This window comes from Pseudorasbora parva, chromosome 2 (genome assembly GCF_024679245.1).
Source record: "Pseudorasbora parva isolate DD20220531a chromosome 2, ASM2467924v1, whole genome shotgun sequence".
NCBI classification, from domain to species: Eukaryota; Metazoa; Chordata; class Actinopteri; order Cypriniformes; family Gobionidae; genus Pseudorasbora; species Pseudorasbora parva.
Genome location: NC_090173.1, coordinates 1,838,891 through 1,858,824, shown reverse-complemented (window position 1 = coordinate 1,858,824; position 19,934 = coordinate 1,838,891). Strand labels below are relative to the sequence as shown.

At 39.1% G+C, this 19,934-nt stretch overlaps 1 protein-coding gene and 1 pseudogene across 1 annotated transcript in view; one reads left to right on the top strand and one right to left on the bottom strand.

The window, feature by feature from the left end:
- Positions 1-19,934, bottom strand: part of LOC137090224 (uncharacterized) — a 258,833-nt gene that overhangs the window by 84,671 nt on the left and 154,228 nt on the right. The window lies entirely within an intron of this gene.
- Positions 5,374-12,458, top strand: LOC137089815 (uncharacterized; annotated as a pseudogene).

Sequence of the window (19,934 nt, the reverse complement as noted above, 5' to 3'; positions counted from 1 at the left end):
ATGAGACGTTAAACCGAGGTCCTGACTCTCTGTGGTCGTTAAAAATCCCAGGATGTTCTTCGATAAAGAGTAGGGGTGTAACCCGGCATCCTGGCCAAATTTGCCCACTGGCCTCTGTCCATCATGGCCTCCTAATCTTCCCCCTATCCTGATTGGCTTAATCACTCGGTCTCCTCTCCACCAATCAGCTGGTGTGTGGTGAGTGTTCTGGCGCAATATGGCTGCCGTCGCATCATCCAAGGGGATGCTGCACATTGGTGGTGGTTGAGGAGATTCCCCCTTCTATGTAAAGCGCTTTGAGTGCCTAGAAAAGCGCTATATAAATGTAATGAATTATTATTATTATTATTAGATATCCTCATCATGTCCATCTCCCATCACACAAGAAGAAAGACTCGTCAGTTAAGCGTGACTATCGTTTGAATTGCTTATGCTCTTCACTCGCCTGTTTGACTGTGCTGGAAGTAGGCCATATTTCGTCAGTGCTTTAGTTGTGCAAGGTAGTCTGTGTGGTTGCAGACATCCAGCTTCATCTTGCCTATCAAAGCCCTTTGAAATGGAATATCTGTAAGTGAAATTGTTTTGATTTACCCTATGCCTCAACACCATGCAAATTATGTAAGACATCAGTCATCTACCTATAATGCACAAAGCAGTCCTGAGCGCATGTCAAACACTTACAGCCTGGCCAAATACCTTAAACACAGTCAGCTTGTAACTTCTGGACTGAACTATTTTGATGATAAACCTATAAATGATTGGGCTTAGGGACCATCTTTCCAAAGTACCATTGCAGACCTTGACCTAAAGACAGAGGAAGAGATGGATTAGCCAATCAACTATCTCAGAAGAGAATCATTGAATAAATTCAGTTACTATTAGGCACAAATTGGCTCGGGAGAGGCTATAGGAAATGTATGGCTCATCAGATTCAATTGAAAGAGCTCTTTTCTCCAAACTGGAAAGCTTCCCTGAAATTTCAGGTAAAGATTTGTATAGGCTTTCCTGTAGCTCAACCAGTACTGCATGACACTAGCAACACCAAGGACATGAGTTCGATTCCAAGGGAAAGCAAGAATTGACAATAATTTAAAATGTGTACCTTGAATGCAATGTAAGTCGCTTTGGATAAAAGTGTCTCTCAAATGCATAAATGTAAATGTAGGCTATGATTTGGATATCTTATGGATCTAAGTATAAGAAAGGGCATTATATGGCCTTCCCAGCATTCCCTGTGTTTGCTAACATAATCCTGTCAGAAGCGAAGACAAGAACAGATCCTAGCTTTATCTTTATCTTAGTTTCTTCAGAACCACAAGAAAAGAGAGATGGATTGAATACATTCAGACAAGCTTCTGTATCTGTTCATAAAACCCAAGCAAACATGTCTGAGACCAGAGATGCAACGGACAGGATAAAATCTGTTGATCCTCAATGATACTGTCTAATCCACTGAAAAGATGCAAAGGGTTCAGAGAGAAAAGTCTTGAAGATCGCCAACAGTCTCTTAAGGAACATTCAGTAAGCTTCAGGTGCTGCTCCTCTACAGATCATATGGCATTTCCTGCACTTTCTCTTTTATCAAGACTATGACCCAGGTAAAGAAATATTGGAAAAAAGTGTGTGTATGTGTTTGGCAGTGGTCATTCTCCTGCCAGTCCCTCCATGATTTTGCGATGTCGCGATCGCAACTATTAACGCAACTTCAACAAATCCCCGTGAATTCAGTGCGACTCGCAATTTTGACCAATCCCTGCAACTTTTCTGCAACTTTGACCAATTTTTGCAGCCTCCTGATTTTTACACCGAGCACATCTCTGCAGTCTGAGAGCGACACACTGAAGGTCTCTCTCTCTCGCTCATATCTGAGGTGATTCATTAACACCACCGCTTACATTACATGCTTTATTTAACTAAATACATTACAATCGGCTAATACGAATACGCAGTTTACTTTTCTGAACAAAAGCGCTCCAAGTCCGTGTTTCTCACACTGTTCGTGTGAATCGCGGCACAGTTCGGCACACACACACAAAATACCGGCAGTTCAATGGGGGACGCGCATCTCTTAAAGTGGCCGCACTATATTCCTCCTCCAGGTATGGTGTGGTTCTGGTGCGCTCCCAGGTCCACATGACAGCTTTCACATTACCAATTTCTCATACAAACTGTGCCCTGTTCTGAACTAAACTGCCAGTATAAAAACTCCCTTTATTTATATTCCCAACATGAGAGAAATCACTGCATATTCTGAATTTTTAAGCTTAGGCTTAAGCGAAATGAACAAGTTCTATGAAAAACAGCTGTGCCCTTTGACACATGTGTAGTCTTCATGCTTTATTATTGAATAAGTATGATTTTACTAATAATAAACGTACATTTGCAAAAGTATACAAGGCCATATATATATATATATATATATATATATATATATATATATATATATATATATATATATATATATATATATATATATATATATATATATATCTTCATTACTTAGAGATCTAATTATAGAAAATTCAAAAAGTAGTCAAATTGCAGAACATCTGACAGAACAGTTGTTTATGTTTTACAGCATTATGTGCATTTTTTTCATTCATCTTTATAACAGAAGACAACAATCTTCAAGATACAGTAAAGCTCAAAAACTTGTGGTGGAATAAGCAATGTTATATATAAATATATAGTTAGCATCTTAATTTAATCTGTTTTATTATTTTATTAACTAATTGTTAACTAATTTAATGTAAAGAGCTATAATTGCTAATTAAATATAGTAAATGTAAAAAAAATAAAGAGGTAAACTTAATAAACAGGTGTTTCCTAAATCAGTGTCGGCTGCAGACATATCTCCATAAATCTCTGCTTTCGATTATTATATAATCAGACATTATTTGCTTTCGATTAAACCTTTCTGTTTATAATGGACATTTACATTTTTGCAGGTGCAGATCTTGTTTAAAAATAAAGCTTAGTTTGGTCTATTTTGCTGTGTCTTTAAAGCGTTTGTTTTGCCTTTTAAGGTTACCAAAGGTTAGTTTTTTTTCTCCTTATCAATATCCTTTTTAATTTGTAATGATTTAATGATTCAAATAAATTATGAGGGTGTTTCATGCTAGCAGCTAGGCGAGCATTATAATGTGTTACAATGAGTGTTTTCTGTGGGACATGGTAAGTCCATTTGGGTGCACTTTAGGCTTTTTTTGTGTTTAAAAACACAATAAAGAACAGGGAAAAAGCAAAAAAGCATTATATGAGCACTTTGAAACATTGCATCTTTCACCGCAACTATTAAGAAAAGTGGCCGCAACATCAGGCATTTTAGGCCGCAAAAATCACAAAAAAGGCCCGCGAAATCCTGGAGGGACTGTCCTGCTTTTGATATATATGGTGTGCATAGAGCAGCCAAGATACCCCAACATTTTGAATAATCCGATCTAATATGATTTCTGACCTGTAAGGTTGCCAGAATAATAATCTTACACGGTGTGTTAATAGGCCAGAGGAGAACTGGCACCCCGACTGAGTCTGGTTTCTCCCAAGGTTTATTTTTCTCCATCACACCCTGATGGAGTTTTGGTTCCTTTGGACGCCTTTGGCTTGGCTTGCTCAGTTGGGGACACTAACATTATGATTAAAGTTATTAAACTAGTTATACAAATAAAATTTATGAATTAGGTTTTATTAGGTTTACAATCACGATTGTGTCAAAGCAGCTTCACAGTGTCAAACAGGACAATATTGCATCAAATTTAGGGTTGTGTTTGTTTTCTTCTAAGAGTTGAGAAATAAGCAGATCTAGCAGTTTTTATGGCCTTTCTGTATGCAATCATGCTCTCTTTCCACAAATTGCGAAAAACCTCTAGTTTTGTTTTCTTCCAGCTGCGCTCCATTTTTCTGGCTGCTGTTTTAAGGGCCCGAGTGTGCTCGTTGTACCACGGCGTTGGATTATTTGCTTTAATCTTCTTAAAGCGCCGGGGGGCAACTATGTCTAAAGTGCTAGTAAAGAGAGAGTCAATAGTTTCTGTTGCAGCATCAAGTTCCTCTTGGCTATCTGTAATGCTGAGGAGATGTAACTGATGAGGAAGATTATGGACAAAGCAATCTTTAGTCGCAGCGGTTATCGTCCTGCCATATTTGAAGCGAGGGGATGGCTTTGCAGCCTTAGGTAAATAACTCTTAGGTTATGGAGTTCAAATATTGTTTTAATGTAGTTGCCAGCCTTGTACATAAATGCACAGTAAAAATCAAAGTTAAGAATGAGCAGGGAGAAGAAATTGAAAGAGAGTGTTGAGAGCTTGTGAGAGTTAGCAAAGATTCATATTGGAATCTTAAGTGGCACATTTCCAGAAAGCACAAGGATGGGCTACGCAAAAATGCTATAATATTTGAAACCATTCGATAGTAAATTAATACATAAATAGGTAGGGTACGGTAGGTCGTGTTGTATGGAGCCCTGCTCTCATGATATGCAGACAAAAATAGCATGGCCATTGGACACAAATAAATATTTTGTTCCCATGAATTAAGAATTCGTTCTCTCATTTCTAAAACGTAGGCACAAATTAAATTTGTTTCCACAACTTCTTAATTCGTTGGCCCTGGTTAAGTAAATCGTGGCCACGTTGAAATAATTTGTTCTCTTATTTTAATAAAACTAGGCAACGGATTATACAATGTGGCCATGATCTAATTAAAATAAGGAAACAAATTATTAAAATATACTGTCGGATGGGAATTAATTGTTAATTCGTTATGCAATCATCATATCAGTGTAACTAAAAATAACCTATAGCCGACAAGCACATTGTGTTGGGGGCTGGATCCAAGTTTTAAAACTGAATGGATCGTTAGGGATGGTACATTGAGCAATCAACTCTGAAAATTCGCAAATTGTTGGGGAAGGAGGCAGAATGCCGTGGTGTGAAGAAATTGAACAGTTGTTCCTAATAATGCTTTAGCTGAGTGTAAACGTGCCTTAGAAGAAAAAAAACATTACTGGAGGAAATCTTGAGACAAAACAATGGTACTGACATTTTTGAAGATATTCTTCAGTTAAAACATCTCCAACATGAGTTTTAGTCCTGGATTATCTTAAGCCTCGTCTGTGAAACCAGACTCATTAATATTAGTTTATAAACTTGAATGCCAGTTTGCCAATATAGGACAGTCGGTTTCTGCAAATCAAATGAGTTAACTGCCTCGGCTGTGAAATGGAGAGTAAAATGGCACACTGGTCTAGTGTCAGCAACTCTAGCCGGATTTAAATACTCAGATCAGAGGAAGTTCACAACCACAGGTGGAGCGAAGGTGATTATAAAGGAAGAGCTGTGACTATATAAAGAACAGAAAGACTGACAGAAACAGAAAATGTCTGATAAGTGTGATCTGTGTCTGCTGGGACTGATCGTTCTCTCTTCTCTTCTCTCAGGTAAACACATCTGTATTTTCTCTAAAGACATTTAGTGTGTTAGTCTGGAAAGAGTTCATCTGATCATGATCAGTTTATTCACGCTGTGATCTCAGAGTTGTGTATTGATACACACAGATCATACTGTATTATTCCTGATACTGGACATAGAGTCAGTCAAACATCTGAGGATGAGAAATGATCTTCATATGAAGAGTGTGTGAGTGATCTGAGCAGCTCTCGGATGAAGAACAATAGATCATTCTGGAGAGTGTGTTTGCATTAAGTGAGGAAGAAAACTTGAATCTGCTTTTTATGCTGGTATGTTTTATGTTTTCATTTATTAATATATATCATAATTTTATAAACTTTATTTTATTTTATAAACTTTATTTCAGATACAGGTCCATATACCACATCAAACAGTACAATAAAATACAAAGACAATACAACAAATACAATACATAAAATATACAGGATATACCAGCTACACAGACAAGAGAATATACAAGCTATTGCACCAATGTCGCCTTAACCTGGAAGTGTATCTATAACAACTTTTCAAGGGACTGACTAGGGCTTCAATTATATGGTTCACTGACTTGTCCAGGCGACACATAAAACTAAACATCAATTGTCTTAACAATGCCTCCCAAGTTGGCACTCCAATAGACACAAACAAATGGCTAGCACTATGCCACCTAGGGACACAAAGCAGCAACCTCACTGCATCATTGTATGCTACCTTTAGCCTCTGCATACTCTTTTTCTTATAGTTAGACCACAATTGAGCAGTATACAGCGGTGTGATATATGATCTAAACAGAGAGCACTGCACAGAATCAGAGCACATTGAAAACCTCCTAATAAGCATATTAGCTTGAGAATAAATTTTACAGCGCTGGCGATACAGATCTTTGTCATCTGTCCAATCATCAGATATGACATGACCTAAATATTTAACTTCCTTACAAATGTCAATAGGGCTATCTGACAAATAAAAGATCGGAAAAATTGATTTCCTATCCTCATCACTTTTAACTATCATTATGTGACTTTTCTTAGCGTTATACTTTATATCATATTCAATGCCATACTGAGAGCACACCTTCAACATCTGCTGCATCCCAGCACTATATGGACAGAGCAGGACCAGGTCGTCTGCATACATAAGATGATTAACAATAGAATTGCCCATAAAACAACCAGTATTTAACCTATTTAACTGGTTTGATAATTCATCCATATATACATTGAATAAAATAGGAGACATAATTCCTCCTTGTCGCACACCATTGCTAACATGAAATGGAGCAGATACAACATTATCCCATTTAACCATAAACGTTTGATGGGCATACCAAAACACTAAAATTCTCACTAAAAATTTAGGGGCATCTCTATCTAATAACTTCACAAACAATCGTTCATGGTTTATTCTATCAAATGCCTTTGACGCATCAATGAAACACAAGAATATAGAAGTATTCAGGCTTGTGTACCTAGAAACAATCTCTTTAAGAGCATAGATACACAGGTCAGTTCCATGCTTTCTTTTGAACCCAAACTGATTGTCAGTAGTAAGGACATATACATTTCAAGCTTTGTTAACAGTATTCTCTCCAGTACTTTAGTACTTTACCAGCTTTGTCTTTTAGCACAGGCAATAACATTACAGACATTATAGCATTAGGCAACACACCATGAACCAGGCAACCATTAAAACACATAGAGAGCAAAGGACAGAGCTTATGGCTGGCATACTTTAGATGTTCTGCAGTAATACAGTCCATGCCGCAGGCTTTGTTGTTCTCCAACATATCAATGGCACCATGAATATCCATTGCAGTAACTAACACATCTACTGAAAAATGTATTTGTTCATGGTCGAGATTAACTGGGTTACTTTTAACACAATTAAACAGGCCACAATAGTGCTCACGCCAAAGCTCAGCTATTTTTTCTGAACTACTAATACCTTCAATATCAGCCGGTAATGATATCTTATTGGAATTCATTACTTTGACCTCTTGCCAAAAGTCAATAAGGTTATTACTCTGTAGCTTTCTGGCTAGCGAGTCTGCTCTCATTGTATTTTAATTTTTTCTTAATAAAACGGAGTGCATACTTAAATCTAGCATTTGCCCGTTTTTTCATATCCAGCAGCACCCCATGTCTAGGCTTACCTGCCTCTGTCCAAAGTCTAAGAGCCTCTCTTGCTTCAGCATACTTCTCAGCCACAAACTCTTTCCACCCAGGTCTAATGTTAAATGCCTTACATTTACTTTTACAAAGGGGCTCACTAGAAACATTAAGACATTTCACAATACAATCATACATGGCACAGATTTTTTCAACATGTTGCACATCCTTACAATTCATATCTGTGCACATTAAAGCCTCATAAGGCACTGCAATATTATTTAAAAGATTTTCTGTTCGAAATGAATATTCATTCACCACCTCGTTACTCAGTTTTGACCAGTCCAGTTTACATTCAGAAGTATCATTATTATTTCTGGACAGCAGGGGGACAGTCTCAACATTTAACAGAGCAACAATTGGTATATGATCAGAGGTGGCAAGTTCATAGCAAATTTCCACATTTACCAATGAGGCATGGGCATCAGCTGTGGTCACAATATGGTCTAACCAAGATGTTGTATTCCACGCTTCACTAACATACGTGAAACTTGTGTCAGGCAACATAGCTACACTTGATAGAATTAATTTAGACTCATTACAAAACTGCTGCAAATGTGCTGCAAATAAAGATTTGCTATCTGACGTCAGCATTAAAATCTCCCATAACATAAACACAAGTTGAGCAGTTATCCTCAATAAATGACTGAATCAAGGCTCACCTGTTCAAAAATTCATCCTCATTCTCATAAGATTCAAACGGTGTATAAACATTTAAAACAATAAATTTCCTTTCATTAAAATTACACTCTAGCCCTATGGCCCAGTCAACATTTAGGCGCACCACCTTCACCATTGAGTCATATTTGATATTCCCCAATATAGCTACACCACCAGCTATCCTACCTCGAACCAACTTTGTACTGAGGTCGGTAGTGGACTCTCCAGCCCCATGGAAATTCATATGTACAATGTTCAGCTTATCCAGATCTTGTTTTGCCAGCCAGGTTTCTTGCAGGCACAGAATGTCACACTCATCCAGCACTGTATCCACAACCAGACGTTTTGATATATCAGCAGCAGTATGTCTTACTCGCAACCCCCGGGTGTTGTATGAAACAATACGCATTACTATGTTTAATCTTTCCCAGCGGGACAGCCAGCCTTCATCCCATCCTCGTCCACTGCAGCAAGCACCCCAGCATCGTTATCATGCAACAGCCCCTCATCTCGAGAGCAGGGGGCACCCCCAGAACCAGACGAACCTCTGTCTGCTCCTCTAGGGCGACGTGGCTCATAATAGCGTCTGACAAAAGACCCGGCAGGCCAGAGCTGCGGATCATACAACTCCGCCACATCATTGCATTCAGCGGAGACACAGAAGGAGCTGAATCTACTCTGTGTCGCATCTATTTTTCTACATGTCACTTCTCGACCCAGCTTCGTTTTTAAATACTCACTGAGAGAACTGGCATCCACACTGAGATCAAACTTTGTAGCAAATATCTTTACCATCTTTGTTTTGACAGCTAGTATATCACTACCCACACCAGTCCCAATTATGCCAGCTTTCTTTCTCACATACTTCGCTGGAGCTTTTACAGCACGGGGTGAGAGGCTTCGATGGGCAGTGTTTTCAGATGCCGGTTTCACTCGTACCTGCTTCCGTCGGCGCCCATCCTTTACCACCATACTCCATGGAGGGGTCTGCATTCGTCCCAGGGCTGGATCTACAGACTGTGCTGTTTGACTTTCGTCGGTCCCGCCATATGTTGCTGTCAACCATCCATTAACCCCAGAATCAGTACAGGAGGCAGGATCAGGGCCCAGCTGCTTCTCCAACACAGTCGAAGGAGGACCTGAAGGGCCGGGTGCACGACCCAGTTGTATCTCCACAGCAGGAGGGCAATCACCCAGAAGAGTAGCATCCGGGCCACCATACCCTTCCACAGCAGTCAACCGACTGTCGAATTTAACAGAAACCTCCCGCAATGTTTCACAAGCAGCTACCTGAGCCCCCATAGTTCTTTTTAGGTAGTCAATGTCAGCATTAATTTGCTGCATTTTCCCAAGGAGCACAGACACATCAACGTGTTTAAATGAGACGGGTGGTAATTCATTCAGAAAGTGCGATACAAATCTTGGGATCTCTTCACCGCACTCATTAAGCGCTTGCAAGCACATTTTTACATTGTTAGTGTCCTTCTTTTGTCCCCTGTGAGAGATCCACCGTTTATAGTGTAGTAGGAGCTCTGACAAAGCTGCCTTTGACGACTCAATCCGCTCAGAGCTGAAACTGCTCGTTACTAACGACACAATATCATCATGGCTTAGTGTTCACATTTTAATCACAATAAAATTCAGCAGCTCATCCTCGACTATGACTTTTCCGTCCTCAGTACGGTAAATCTCCGGTTTAATTCGAGAAAACTCTTGTGTAACTTGTACAAACTCTCCCACAGCACGCCGTGCTGCTGCACCGGCCGCCATGATCCAATCATGAATCACAGTAATAATGATCACTCAAATGTTCTGTTTTAGGTTCGAGTCGAGTGGATGAGTCTGATGTGTTCATCAGTTCTGGTGAAAATGTCCGTCTGTCCTGTAATGATCATTCTAACTGCAACTCAACTAGATGGATCTACAGCAGACGTTCAGTAGTTAAACTGATTGACGGAGGGATAAAGAATAAAGACACAGAGAGACATGAGAGACTGAGTCTGGGGTCTGACTGCTCTCTGAACATCTACAACGTCACAATAGAAGATCATGGATCTTACCGCTGCAGACAATATGTGAATGGACAACAACAAGGACCTGATGCTCATGTTTTTCTGCATGTTCTTCATGGTATATTTATGATAATGTGGTCAATTTAAAAAGGGCAGATCCTTTATTTCAACTCACACAAATTATTTGTGTGTCTGGTGTTGTGTTTCAGTGTCTCCAGCATCATCATCATCATCATCATCATCATCATCATCATCATCATCCTCTCAGACTGAGATCAGTCCAGGCCGCTCTGTGACTCTCTCCTGTCAGTTGTATTCATTATACTGTGATTATTGGATCCGTTCTCAGGATATTAAGCTTTTGTGGGTGAATCAGGCTGGTTTTAATCTTCAGACAGACTCCAGATATCAGATATCAGCTCGAGATCGCTGTAACATCACTCTGACTACAACACTCCTGAATGAAGATCACAACAGAGAGTGGAGATGTGAATTTACTCAGAGAAAACAACTCAAGACCTCAGTCACATACACTGTCAAGAGTTCAGGTGAGAAACAACTATTACTACTGTAAAATATGATGTTAATGTCCTACAGATGATGCATTTGAACATTCAGACAAACTTGTAAACTAAGACATGTGAGTGTGCTAGAACCGCACTTAACATGAATATCTGTGAATGAATAAAGTAGCAAATAGATTTATGTTGAGATTGAAATAAGATGATAATAGATGACAGACTCGTGGAACAGAGGAAGTTCACACAGAGTCCAGCACATATTCATCATTTCTGTGAAGATCAACTATAATGTGATGCGAGCAGAGATCAGAGCCTGTGCAGCAGGGCAACTGGGGGACTGTGAGACGGCATAGTCGCAGATAATCCCACTGAGGATCCTGTTGAAAGTGCCCTAGTTATTGGCGATTCTATTACTCGGAACATGAAAACAGAGACACCAGCCACCATAGTCACATGTTTACCGGGAGCCAGAGCGCCTGACATCAAAGCAAATTTAAAAGTGCTGGCTAAAGCTAATCGTAAATTCTCTAAGATTATTATTCATGCCAGCGAGGGTGAATAGAGGTGTGTAAACTCGCAAGTATGATGTCAAAGGCAGTATTTTTCTCTGGTCCCCTCCCTGTTAAAAGGAGTGATGAAATAGTTAGTAGATTATCATCACTCAATAGCTGGTTGTCTAAGTGGTGTCTGCAAAATAACATAGGGTTCATAGACAATTGGAAAAGTTTTTGGGGCAGACCTGACCTGTTGAAAAGAGAAATACCTGTTGGTATTCATCCCTCCTGGGATGGTGCCGCTCTTCTCTCTAGTAATTTGGCACATAGTCTTAGAGCTAATCCTTGACTATCTAGGGCCCAGGTCAGGAAGCAGACGGTCTAAACCAACCATCTGCTAGCTGCCTCATGTCACAGAATTCAGATAAATCCCAACATATAGAGACTATTTCACATAGAAACACATACATATTCAACGTATTGCGTACATGCCATCGCCATTTTGACAGATTGGCCTTTTTTGGGGTTTGTGCAGGAATTATGATGGTATAGTTTCAAAACTATTTCATGGTTTGCATTTTTGGGGCACACCAGGTGCTGTTGGTGTGCAGAGTCCGGAGCGCGTTGGAGGTTTTCTATTTTAGTTTAGGATGGTGTTTAAGTGATGCAAAATTAAATAACTAATCAGTTTTTACAACAGAAATTCATCAATAAAAAATTTACTTTAGCTTATTTTCTAAAGCAAAATTAATTTCCTATCATAACCCTAAAGCTGATTTGGAGCAATCTGTGTTGTAAAAATCACTATATAAATATGATGTTAATGTCCTACAGCTGATGCGTCTGAACATTCATCTTCTGCAGTCACTTCATCAACACTGATTCCAGTCAGTAGATCAAACTCTCAGAAGAAATCAAGCCCAACTCCATCAGCAGCTCCTACACAAGGTACATGATCACATGATCACCGTCACACACACCGTCTCTCACTTCAGTGGTTTGATCCCAACACAATAACATCAGCCCATACTTCCCTCAATTCAGTATTAAACCTCATTTTCAAAGTCAAAGTCAAATTTATTTCATCCATAAAAATGGAAATTACAGTGCTTATACCCACCGTCATACTCACATACACACTACAAAATAATACAAAAATATAGCTGCAAGCAGCCATTATCGGGGCCAAGCGCAAAGAAGAAGACAAGACATGCCAGCATGGCTGGAAGTCTCAAGCCAACTGCAACAATGAGCCATTAAGGACCTATTAAGTTGATTTTAGGCAAAATAGCAGTCAAATTTTAAATACAGTCAATAATAATGGTTTAATGGTTTATCACTTTCGACCAATAGGTGTCACTGTTACGAAACTGATGTGGTTTAGTCAGATTGAGATGACAATGACACATGCAAAGTTTGGTGTCAATATGTCAAAGCATTGCAGAGATACAGCCTCAAGAGTCATTTTTGCATCATGGCTCAACTCTGTTGCAGTGGTATATGAAAACTGTTTTGTCTATCAATCCGAAATCCATAACTATTTGTCAGCATGGTCTGAAGACGATACGGATCAATTTTGGTGAAAATCGGACAAACGGTCTAGGATGAGTTTGAAAAAGTAGATTTTTAACAAATAACAAGATGGAGCACAGATATGTTTGCAAAATATGGCAAAATTGGTATCTATCTTCTCGGCATGAGCCAATGAATGTATTATGACCAGTCTCATTACAATAGGCTAATTTAATCAAAAGTTATTAGCATTTTTGTACATTTTATTACAACTTTTGAGCACAAGGTGGCGCTGCCCCGAAACTTTTTGAATATCTTCGGGACATAGAGCGGAAGACACATACCGAGTTTTGTAATGATTCACTAGTGCATTCTTAAATTATAGCATTAGCATTTTAAACCGTAATACTGCATTGAAGTCAATGGGAATTTCATGTTTTGTTTTATTATAGCGCCACCAAGAGGCACAATCCCACCAATTTTTTTATGTGTCCTCGTAGTGAGCCCATACATATGTGTGTCAAGTTTGGTGAAAATATTTCATTTTGTTTTGGAGTTATAGACATTTATATGAAAAAACACGTAAAAAATGACTGACACCTGACTTTGATTGGATTTTACTACCCCTTACTATCAATATTTTGAGATTTGGGCATTAGCGTATAGCTATCGACCTATGTTTCCGAACTTCTGAGGCTGGTTTCGTCTCGATCGGACTAGCGGTTTCGAAGATATCAGCAAATGTTTTTTAAGCACTAAATTACAACTCTGCGCAAACCATATGCCGAAACCTGGCAAGTCTGGTATCGTTGGAGTCGGCAAGGATTCAGGAGACCAAAAAACACACTCCCATCAAAATATGTCAACCACACCCAAAGTTATAAGCGTTTGAAAAAAAAAATTCTCCACTAGGTGGCGCTGTTTCGAAACTTCTCAGGCTACTTCAGGGCATCGTGGTGATGACCCATACCAAGTTTCATAACAATCTGTTCATGCGTTCATAAAATACAGCATTTTTGCACATAATTCAAAATGGCCGACATCCAAAATGGCCGACATGGTAAAATTGGACATCAGTCGACTCGGCATGACGCCCTGAATCTAATGAGACCAATTTTATGATTTTTGGATAAACGGTTCAGAAGTTATAAGCCAAAATAGGCATTTTTCGTATCTCCGGACAGGTAGGTGGCGCTGCGCCGAAACGCTGCATGTTGCTTCAAGTCATGCTTGTGATGACATGTACCAAGGTTGGTTTGAATACGATAAAGCGTTGCGGAGATATAGCCTTTAGTGTGTTTTTGCAACCTCCACGTAAAATTTGTTTGTGCGTTTATTGAAAACGATTGGACGAATCAACTTGAATTCCATAACTTTTTGTCAACATGCTCTGAAGATGATCTGTTTCAATTTTCGTGAAAATCGGAGCAACGGCCTAGGAGGAGTTCGAAAAAGTAGGTTTTTCAGAAAATTCAAAATGGCGGGAAAATTTGCATACCGGAAAATGACATCATAGGGTGAAATCGAATCGGCTTGAGCCAAGGAATCCGATGAAAAAAGAATTTTGTTTCTAGCCCTTAGGGGTCAAAAGTTATAAGCATAAATATGAGTGAAACTTTGGACAGGTGGTGGCGCTAGAGGGATTGAGTTAGAGGCACCAAATTTGCTATAGTGACAGCTCAGACTGGCCTCTATGAGTGTGCCAAATTTCACAACTTTTTACCATACGGTTCTATGGGCTGCCAGAGACTCCTATGGCGGAAGAAGAAGAAGAAGAAGAAGAAGAAGCAGAATAATAAATATAGCTGCAAGCAGCCATTATCGGGGCCAAGCGCAAAGAAGAAGACAAGACATGCCAGCATGGCTGGAAGTCTCAAGCCAACTGCAACAATGAGCCATTAAGGACCTATTAAGTTGATTTTAGGCAAAATAGCAGTCAAATTTTAAATACAGTCAATAATAATGGTTTAATGGTTTATCACTTTCGACCAATAGGTGTCACTGTTACGAAACTGATGTGGTTTAGTCAGATTGAGATGACAATGACACATGCAAAGTTTGGTGTCAATATGTCAAAGCATTGCAGAGATACAGCCTCAAGAGTAATTTTTGCATCATGGCTCAACTCTGTTGCAGTGGTATATGAAAACTGTTTTGTCTATCAATCCGAAATCCATAACTATTTGTCAGCATGGTCTGAAGACGATACGGATCAATTTTGGTGAAAATCGGACAAACGGTCTAGGATGAGTTTGAAAAAGTAGATTTTTAACAAATAACAAGATGGAGCACAGATATGTTTGCAAAATATGGCAAAATTGGTATCTATCTTCTCGGCATGAGCCAATGAATGTATTATGACCAGTCTCATTACAATAGGCTAATTTAATCAAAAGTTATTAGCATTTTTGTACATTTTATTACAACTTTTGACCACAAGGTGGCGCTGCCCCGAAACTTTTTGAATATCTTCGGGACATAGAGCGGAAGACACATACCGAGTTTTGTAATGATACACTAGTGCATTCTTAAATTATAGCATTAGCATTTTAAACCGTAATACTGCATTGAAGTCAATGGGAATTTCATGTTTTGTTTTATTATAGCGCCACCAAGAGGCACAATCCCACCAATTTTTTTATGTGTCCTCGTAGTGAGCCCATACATATGTGTGTCAAGTTTGGTGAAAATATTTCATTTTGTTTTGGAGTTATAGACATTTATATGAAAAAACACGTAAAAAATGACTGACACCTGACTTTGATTGGATTTTACTACCCCTTACTATCAATATTTTGAGATTTGGGCATTAGCGTATAGCTATCGACCTATGTTTCCGAACTTCTGAGGCTGGTTTCGTCTCGATCGGACTAGCGGTTTCGAAGATATCAGCAAATGTTTTTTAAGCACTAAATTACAACTCTGCGCAAACCATATGCCGAAACCTGGCAAGTCTGGTATCGTTGGAGTCGGCAAGGATTCAGGAGACCAAAAAACACACTCCCATCAAAATATGTCAACCACACCCAAAGTTATAAGCGTTTGAAAAAAAAAATTCTCCACTAGGTGGCGCTGTTTCGAAACTTCTCAGGCTACTTCAGGGCATCGTGGTGATGACCCATACCAAGTTTCATAACAATCTGTTCATGCGTTCATAAAATACAGCATTTTTGCACATAATTCAAAATGGCCGACATCCAAAATGGCCGACATGGTAAAATTGGATATCAGTCGACTCGGCATGACGCCCTGAATCTAATGAGACCAATTTTATGATTTTTGGATAAACGGTTCAGAAGTTATAAGCCAAAATAGGCATTTTTCGTATCTCCGGACAGGTAGGTGGCGCTGCGCCGAAACGCTGCATGTTGCTTCAAGTCATGCTTGTGATGACATGTACCAAGGTTGGTTTGAATACGATAAAGCGTTGCGGAGATATAGCCTTTAGTGTGTTTTTGCAACCTCCACGTAAAATTTGTTTGTGCGTTTATTGAAAACGATTGGACGAATCAACTTGAATTCCATAACTTTTTGTCAACATGCTCTGAAGATGATCTGTTTCAATTTTCGTGAAAATCGGAGCAACGGCCTAGGAGGAGTTCGAAAAAGTAGGTTTTTCAGAAAATTCAAAATGGCGGGAAAATTTGCATACCGGAAAATGACATCATAGGGTGAAATCGAATCGGCTTGAGCCAAGGAATCCGATGAAAAAAGAATTTTGTTTCTAGCCCTTAGGGGTCAAAAGTTATAAGCATAAATATGAGTGAAACTTTGGACAGGTGGTGGCGCTAGAGGGATTGAGTTAGAGGCACCAAATTTGCTATAGTGACAGCTCAGACTGGCCTCTATGAGTGTGCCAAATTTCACAACTTTTTACCATACGGTTCTATGGGCTGCCAGAGACTCCTATGGCGGAAGAAGAAGAAGAAGAAGCAGAAATATAGCTGCAAGCAGCCATTATCGGGGCCAAGCGCAAAGAAGAAGACAAGACATGCCAGCATGGCTGGAAGTCTCAAGCCAACTGCAACAATGAGCCATTAAGGACCTATTAAGTTGATTTTAGGCAAAATAGCAGTCAAATTTTAAATACAGTCAATAATAATGGTTTAATGGTTTATCACTTTCGACCAATAGGTGTCACTGTTACGAAACTGATGTGGTTTAGTCAGATTGAGATGACAATGACACATGCAAAGTTTGGTGTCAATATGTCAAAGCATTGCAGAGATACAGCCTCAAGAGTAATTTTTGCATCATGGCTCAACTCTGTTGCAGTGGTATATGAAAACTGTTTTGTCTATCAATCCGAAATCCATAACTATTTGTCAGCATGGTCTGAAGACGATACGGATCAATTTTGGTGAAAATCGGACAAACGGTCTAGGATGAGTTTGAAAAAGTAGATTTTTAACAAATAACAAGATGGAGCACAGATATGTTTGCAAAATATGGCAAAATTGGTATCTATCTTCTCGGCATGAGCCAATGAATGTATTATGACCAGTCTCATTACAATAGGCTAATTTAATCAAAAGTTATTAGCATTTTTGTACATTTTATTACAACTTTTGACCACAAGGTGGCGCTGCCCCGAAACTTTTTGAATATCTTCGGGACATAGAGCGGAAGACACATACCGAGTTTTGTAATGATACACTAGTGCATTCTTAAATTATAGCATTAGCATTTTAAACCGTAATACTGCATTGAAGTCAATGGGAATTTCATGTTTTGTTTTATTATAGCGCCACCAAGAGGCACAATCCCACCAATTTTTTTATGTGTCCTCGTAGTGAGCCCATACATATGTGTGTCAAGTTTGGTGAAAATATCTCATTTTGTTTTGGAGTTATAGACATTTATATGAAAAAACACGTAAAAAAGGACTGACACCTGACTTTGATTGGATTTTACTACCCCTTACTATCAATATTTTGAGATTTGGGCATTAGCGTATAGCTATCGACCTATGTTTCCGAACTTCTGAGGCTGGTTTCGTCTCGATCGGACTAGCGGTTTCGAAGATATCAGCAAATGTTTTTTAAGCACTAAATTACAACTCTGCGCAAACCATATGCCGAAACCTGGCAAGTCTGGTATCGTTGGAGTCGGCAAGGATTCAGGAGACCAAAAAACACACTCCCATCAAAATATGTCAACCACACCCAAAGTTATAAGCGTTTGAAAAAAAAAATTCTCCACTAGGTGGCGCTGTTTCGAAACTTCTCAGGCTACTTCAGGGCATCGTGGTGATGACCCATACCAAGTTTCATAACAATCTGTTCATGCGTTCATAAAATACAGCATTTTTGCACATAATTCAAAATGGCCGACATCCAAAATGGCCGACATGGTAAAATTGGATATCAGCCGACTCGGCATGACGCCCTGAATCTAATGAGACCAATTTTATGATTTTTGGATAAACGGTTCAGAAGTTATAAGCCAAAATAGGCATTTTTCGTATCTCCGGACAGGTAGGTGGCGCTGCGCCGAAACGCTGCATGTTGCTTCAAGTCATGCTTGTGATGACATGTACCAAGGTTGGTTTGAATACGATAAAGCGTTGCGGAGATATAGCCTTTAGTGTGTTTTTGCAACCTCCACGTAAAATTTGTTTGTGCGTTTATTGAAAACGATTGGACGAATCAACTTGAATTCCATAACTTTTTGTCAACATGCTCTGAAGATGATCTGTTTCAATTTTCGTGAAAATCGGAGCAACGGCCTAGGAGGAGTTTGAAAAAGTAGGTTTTTCAGAAAATTCAAAATGGCGGGAAAATTTGCATACCAGAAAATGACATCATAGGGTGAAATCGAATCGGCTTGAGCCAAGGAATCCGATGAAAAAAGAATTTTGTTTCTAGCCCTTAGGGGTCAAAAGTTATAAGCATAAATATGAGTGAAACTTTGGACAGGTGGTGGCGCTAGAGGGATTGAGTTAGAGGCACCAAATTTGCTATAGTGACAGCTCAGACTGGCCTCTATGAGTGTGCCAAATTTCACAACTTTTTACCATACGGTTCTATGGGCTGCCAGAGACTCCTATGGCGGAAGAAGAAGAAGAAGAAGAAGCAGAATAATAATAATAGGAACACTAACGATTTCAATAGGTGCCTCCGCACCTTCGGTGCTTGGCCCCTAAATATAGCTGCAAGCAGCCATTATCGGGGCCAAGCGCAAAGAAGAAGACAAGACATGCCAGCATGGCTGGAAGTCTCAAGCCAACTGCAACAATGAGCCATTAAGGACCTATTAAGTTGATTTTAGGCAAAATAGCAGTCAAATTTTAAATACAGTCAATAATAATGGTTTAATGGTTTATCACTTTCGACCAATAGGTGTCACTGTTACGAAACTGATGTGGTTTAGTCAGATTGAGATGACAATGACACATGCAAAGTTTGGTGTCAATATGTCAAAGCATTGCAGAGATACAGCCTCAAGAGTAATTTTTGCATCATGGCTCAACTCTGTTGCAGTGGTATATGAAAACTGTTTTGTCTATCAATCCGAAATCCATAACTATTTGTCAGCATGGTCTGAAGACGATACGGATCAATTTTGGTGAAAATCGGACAAACGGTCTAGGATGAGTTTGAAAAAGTAGATTTTTAACAAATAACAAGATGGAGCACAGATATGTTTGCAAAATATGGCAAAATTGGTATCTATCTTCTCGGCATGAGCCAATGAATGTATTATGACCAGTCTCATTACAATAGGCTAATTTAATCAAAAGTTATTAGCATTTTTGTACATTTTATTACAACTTTTGACCACAAGGTGGCGCTGCCCCGAAACTTTTTGAATATGTTCGGGACATAGAGCGGAAGACACATACCGAGTTTTGTAATGATACACTAGTGCATTCTTAAATTATAGCATTAGCATTTTAAACCGTAATACTGCATTGAAGTCAATGGGAATTTCATGTTTTGTTTTATTATAGCGCCACCAAGAGGCACAATCCCACCAATTTTTTTATGTGTCCTCGTAGTGAGCCCATACATATGTGTGTCAAGTTTGGTGAAAATATTTCATTTTGTTTTGGAGTTATAGACATTTATATGAAAAAACACGTAAAAAATGACTGACACCTGACTTTGATTGGATTTTA